The following is a 6439-nucleotide window of genomic DNA, read 5'->3' on the forward strand; positions in this document are numbered from 1 at the left end:
AGATATGGTATATCTGTCCCTAGAACTCGATAAACGACCCATTCTAGGCCTAAAGATAGAAGGAAAACACTTCAAAGGCCTTTTGGATACTGGGGCAGATCGCAGCATCATTAGAAAGGAAGAGTGGCCAGCTCGCTGGCCCCTACAGTCTTCCTCACAACACTTGCAAGGGCTGGGGTACGCAAATACACCAGAAGTCAGTGCCAAAGAGTTGATTTGGGTTTGTGAGGAAGGACAGACCAGTAGAATACAGCCCTTTGTGCTCAGTCTACCAGTCTCTCTGTGGGGCCGGGACGTATTGAGGCAGATGAAAATGAGGCTTACTACTGACTATTCTGAGACCAGTCAGCGCCTTATGCTTGATGCGGGTTATGTCCCAGAGAAAGGACTTGGAAAGAACCTCCAGGGAATAACATGCCCCCTGGAGCCTGTAGGAAATCAGGGGCAAAAGGGGCTGGGTTTTTCATAGGGGCCACTTAGGATGCCATTCGTATACCCTGGACCACAAACACCCCGGTCTGGGTCCCTCAGTGGCCCCTTTCCAAAGAAAAATTAGAAGCCGCCTACTCACTGGTCCAGGAGCAACTCTCCCTGGAACATTTAGAAGTTTCCCATTCTCCCTGGAATACTCCTATTTTTGTTATTAAAAAGAAGTCAGGCAAATGGAGGCTCTTACATGACCTTCGTGCTGTTAATCAACAAATGCAACTGTTAGGATCAGTACAGCATGGCCTACCTTTACTCTCTAGCATTCCTAAGGACTGGCCAACAATTATTATTGACATTAAGGACTGTTTCTTTTCCATCCCGCTAGCGAGGGAGGACTGTAAGCATTTTGCCTTTACCATTCCATCTGTCAATCATGAAGAACCTGACAAGAGGTTTCAATGGAGAGTTCTACCTCAAGGAATAAACAATAGTCCTACTATGTGTCATGTTTTTGTTTTTTTTTTTTTTTTGGTTTTTTTGAGACAGGGTTTCTCTGTGGTTTTGGAGCCTGTCCTGGAACTAGCTCTTGTAGACCAGGCTGGTCTCAAACTCACAGAGATCCACCTGCCTCTGCCTCTGCCTCCCAAGTGCTGGGATTAAAGGCGTGCGCCACCACCGCCCGGCAGTCCAATTATGTCCAATTAGCACTTGAGCCCATTAGAAAGGCTTACCCTATTGTTAGGATGTGTCATTATATGGATGACATTTTGATAGCAGCTCCATACAATGATGTGTTGGAAACAGTATTTGCCAGTACAGCAGAAGCTCTTAAGGCCAGAGGGTTGTTAATAGCCCGTGAGAAGGTACAGAGAGATCTCATGGGCCGTTTTTTGGGAGCTGTTATATGTCCAAAGTATACACGCTCTCAAAAGGTACAGCTAAGAGTGGGTGCCTTAAAGACATTAAATGATTTTCAACATCTCCTGGGAGACATAAACTGGCTTCGTCCGTACCTCAAAATAACCACTGCGGAACTCCGGCCGCTGTTTAAAATATTAGAAGGGGATTCCAGAGTTACCTCTCCCAGATATCTAACTGAGGAAGCTAGGTTGGCCCTCAGAAAGGTGGAAAAGGCTATTGAAGAGGCACAATTACAACACATTGACTACAACAAACCCTTATCATTGTGTATCTTGCAAACTGAAGAAACCCCTACTGCAGTACTCTGGCAGGAGGGACCTTTGTTGTGGATCCATGCCCATGCCTCCATCCCTAAGGTTATTCAACATTATCCTGCAGCAGTTGCTACGATTGCTATGATAGGCATAAAATTGTCTTTGACATATTTCGCTATACAACCTCAATTGCTTATACAACCATATAATCCTAAACAGATTCAAATTTTATGTACCACCGTAGATGACTGGGCCGTGTTGATTACCACCTTTAATGGCAGATTTGATAATCACTATCCATCAGATAAATTGTTACAATTTATTACGCACCATCCGGTGGTTTTTCCTAAAATAACAGCCTCACATCCACTGGAAGCGGCAGTTACGGTTTTTACTGATGGTTCCAGCACAGGCAAAGGAGCTTATGTGATCCTGGGTGGAGAGACAGTGACGAAATGTTTCCAATCCGACAGACCACAAATAGTTGAGTGTCAAATGGTGTTGGAGGTGTTTCGCAACTTCCCAGGACCCTTGAACATCTATTCGGATTCTCTTTATGTAGTTAATGCGGTCCGCTGTCTAGAGGCCTCAGCAATAATACCAACTACTAGTCCTGTATCCTGTGTTTTCCTGGCTCTTCGTCAAGAGATTAGGAGCAGGAAATATCCCTTCTATATTACCCATATTAGAGCTCATTCCCTTTTGCCCGGCCCTTTGGCAGATGCTAATGTGCAAGCTGATGCTGCAACAAAAGCTTTTCCATCTTTAATTATGGACCCCTTAGCAGCTGCAAAGCAGTTCCATCAATTATATCACGTGTCTGCTAAAGTCTTGAGATTAAAATTTGGCATAACCAGACAAAATGCCAGGGAAATAGTTAAGGCTTGTGAAGCATGTGTTTCCTTTCATCATCCTCCCCATGTTGGAGTCAATCCTAGGGGTCTTAAGCCTGGGGACCTTTGGCAGATGGACGTCACCCATGTGCCCGCCTTTGGGCGCCTTTACAAGAGGTCTTCACTCAGCTTTTAGACACCATGTCAGGTAGAACAAAATGTGAACTGGAGCCCAGCGGTGGTGGCACATGCCTTTAATCCCAGCACTTGGGAGGCAGAGGCAGGTGGATCTCTGTGAGTTCGAGACCAGCCTGGTCTACAAGAGCTAGTTCCAGGATAGGCTCCAAAAGCACAGAGAAACGCTGTCTGGAAAAACCAAAAATAGATAGATAGATAGATAGATAGATAGATAGATAGATAGATAGATAAAGTTTGAAGCAAGGCATGATAGCTTTTGCCTCTAATTCCAGAATATGAGAGACTGAGGCAAGAGAATGACCTAGGTTACATGTAATGAGTTCCAGGCTAGCCTGGGAACCGAAAGCAAAATAAAGAAATAAAAATCCAAGGTGGAGCTGGGCCATGGTTGCTCACGACTTTAATCCCAGCACTTGGGAGGCAGAGGCAAGTGGATCTCTGTGAGTTCGAGACCAGCCTGGTCTACAAGAGCTAGTTCCAGGACAGGCTCCAAAACCACAGAGAAACTCTCTCTCGAAAAAAAACCAAAAAAAAAAAAAAAAAAGAAAAGAAAAGAAAAGAAAGAAAGAAAGGAAAAGAAAGAAAAGAAAAAAGAAAAGAAACGAAAAGAAAAGAGAAGAAAAGGAAGGAAGAGGGGAGGGAGAGAGAGAGGAAGAGAAAGAGAGAAAGAAAGGAAAATGGAAGGAAGGAAGGAACGAACGAAGGAACGAAGGAACGAAGGAGAAAGGAAGGAACGAAGGAAGGAAGGAAGGACTCCTTTCAAGGCCCCCTGATTCCATTAAAGCTTAACTGTCTCCATTTTGATTGTGACAATGTTCATAGTTGGTACGCTGTCCAAATTGACTATGTGCTGTTGTTTTTCTGGTTTTGTTTTATCAATTATTGAAAACACTTGAATATGATCATGGATGTGTCTGTCATTCCTTATTACTATAGCAGGCACATATAATCCCCTTCATATTTTGAAGCTGTGCTATCAGAAGTGAAGAACCAAAGTTCCTCCATTTTGCCCTCTACCTCCATCTTGTGTCTTGTGTAAGCTATTTCCTGTAAAATATTCCAGTCCTCAGAAATGGCTAGGGGCAAAAGTAACAGGGTAACCATCTGTAAAGAACAGATAACCGCAGACTGTCTCCACCTGAAGGTCAGCTGACAAGAAAACTTGACAAACAACAGGCAAGGTTCAAAAATAAAATTCGTGAAAAGTCCCTGGGCACAAGTCGATTAGGACTGACCTATCACCCCAACCCTGCTCATGTCACTTTTCTGGTTTTGCCTTTGAATAGTGTTCTCTAGAAGGGCAGGGTGCCTCCTCTCGCTGCTCTGCTGATGAGGTCCCTGCCGGCCTGAATACGTGCACACAATAAATCTCGCTTTTGCATTTTGGTGAGTCAGTCTCCTTGGTGGTCTTTTGGGGTCTCCACAGACTGGGAGTATATTCTGAGTTTGTTTCAGTTTTTAGAGCTCTGAATGAAAAAAAAAAAAACAAGAAGAAATATGATTTGTCCTAGGTATGATGGAAATGAAGGCTTATTGTAGCTATGAGGGAGAACATAGCTTGTGTCAGAGACAGGGACATCTAGAGAGACCAGAAAGGTCATAAGACAAAGCCGAGTTGGGAGAGGTGGAGAGGAAGGGAGAAGAAAGAGACAGAAACCAGGTGTAGCAGCCAGCGGGCCCAAAGGTATGAAAGCAAGCAACAAAATGGCTAGATTATCCAGGGGAGAGGAGCCCAGCCCCTGGGCTAGAGAAGTTTAGGGTAGAGGGCAGGGTATGCCAGCCAGGAGGGCCCTGAAACAGGTAGAAACTTGACAGAGCCCACAGATGTGGGTTTATTCCACCTTAACCAAAACTCAGAAAGTTCAGGCCTATTCTTCTTCTCAAGGTTATTGACAGATTTGTCCCTGGGTGTGGCTACTTAATGTTTTGGGTATTTGAGAAGATGATCATTTGGTTTGGTAAAAAGGTCTTTTGTCCTTCCCCTCCTCTTTGGATTGGAGTATATAAAGCTTAAGAAGAAAAATTTATGGACGGATTCAGTATTCACTGGGTTGCCCTCCTGGCTCTATTTCTTGCCTCGATTTTTTTTTTTTTGTATCTCTGTTTTTTAATGCCTAACATTTTTAATCCAATGCCCCTACCTTGAAGGAACCTATGAGGCTGGACCCCTTGTTGGTTCCCGGCTGCTCAACCTTGAAATAATACCACGGAAACTATTAATTAAATCACCACTTGGTCCAGCTCTAGCTTCTTATTGGCTAACTATTACATATTAATTTAACCCATTTCTATTAATCTGTGTATTGCTACATGGCTGTGGTTTACTGGCTAAAGTTCCAACGTCTGTCTCTGGTGGGGCTACATGGCTTCTCTCCTGGCTCCTCCTCCTTTCTCCCAGCATTCAGTCTAGTTTGCCCCGCCTACCTAACTTCTGCCCTGCCATAGGTCCAAGACAGTTTCTTTATTCATTAAAGGTAATCACAGCACACAGAGGGGACTCCCACTTCAGTCCCTGACAGGGACTGAAGGATGCAGGGAGAACCTGAAGTCCAGCATCCACTTTGATATGCTAAACAGGCACCTCAGTCTCTTGTCCCAGTTTGAAACCTAGAAGGTTTCACTAAACAGTCCTAGGTGGGCTCCATCTTACAGGCATGCGCCTGGCTTTGCCTCCCCATTGCTGGGATAAAAGGCATGCTCTACCACACCCAACCAAGTTTATTTTCCCGTGATGAATCACCCTCTTTATTTTCACTGGCAATGTTCTTTGTCCCCCATCTGCCTCGGCTTTAAAATCGACTTAAGTCTTCTTTTGACTTTTGAGAGCATGGTCACTTTAATCTGCTAGAGTACTTCCTTTTAAAATATGTTCTGTAGTTAACACATGGTTGGGTCTACTTGTTTTCAAATCTCACCTGACACTCTATACTTTAGGTGTTTCGAACATTCACAATGCATTTAATGTCTTACTTAGTCTTACTAGGATCGTCTATTCTTTTGACATCTGTTTCCATCAACCCTGGGGTGAAAATGAAGTTTTGTGTAAATATAAGCAACAACAAAGGTGATTTTGAACGTTCAGTAGTGACATGCTACAATGGAAGTGTGTTTTTCTTACAGAAGCTAAACGCACTTTTTTGTTTAGAATACATTACGTGGTAGTCATTCAGGCTTGTACATGGGGTATATGACTAATGGGCCGTTCTGGCGATTCAACTTGATGTGGTCCTCAGTCACATCTTTCTACCTAGAAAACAGGGTCACTGAACCCTGGAAGGGTCTAGAATATAATGGCTCTCTGAAATCTCTGAAGTAACCTGCCCTGCCTCTTCACGTTTAAAACCAACCTATTCTGTAGTTCAGTGTTTTCAAATTTATCAGCTAGGTGGAATCCTTCTGCAGTGGGTCTCAGGCAAAGCGTACTGAAAATAGTTATGTATCGATCTAATCTTATTCCAATTCTGTACTTTATAAACTTGGACTCAGCCTGGCAGTGGTGACTAACACAGTTAACCCCAGCAATCAGGAGGCAGAGGCAGGCAAATCTACATGACTTCAATGCCAGCCTAGTCTACAAATGAAGTTCCAGGACAGCCAGGGCTACACAGAGAAATCCTGTCTCGGAAAAAACAAACAAAAAAAACCCAACAATAACAACAACAACAACAAAAAAAAACCCCTTAGGCTCGTGTGTACTTTCCACAGGAGGGAAAATACATTGCACTTAGAACTCGGAAGTACCATTGGAACACAGCGAGGAGCCTATGCTTTAGGCTCGCATCCCTTTGAAAATTTTCTCCAACC

The sequence above is a fragment of the Chionomys nivalis genome, chromosome 2 (assembly GCF_950005125.1).
Source record: "Chionomys nivalis chromosome 2, mChiNiv1.1, whole genome shotgun sequence".
Classification (NCBI taxonomy): domain Eukaryota; kingdom Metazoa; phylum Chordata; class Mammalia; order Rodentia; family Cricetidae; genus Chionomys; species Chionomys nivalis.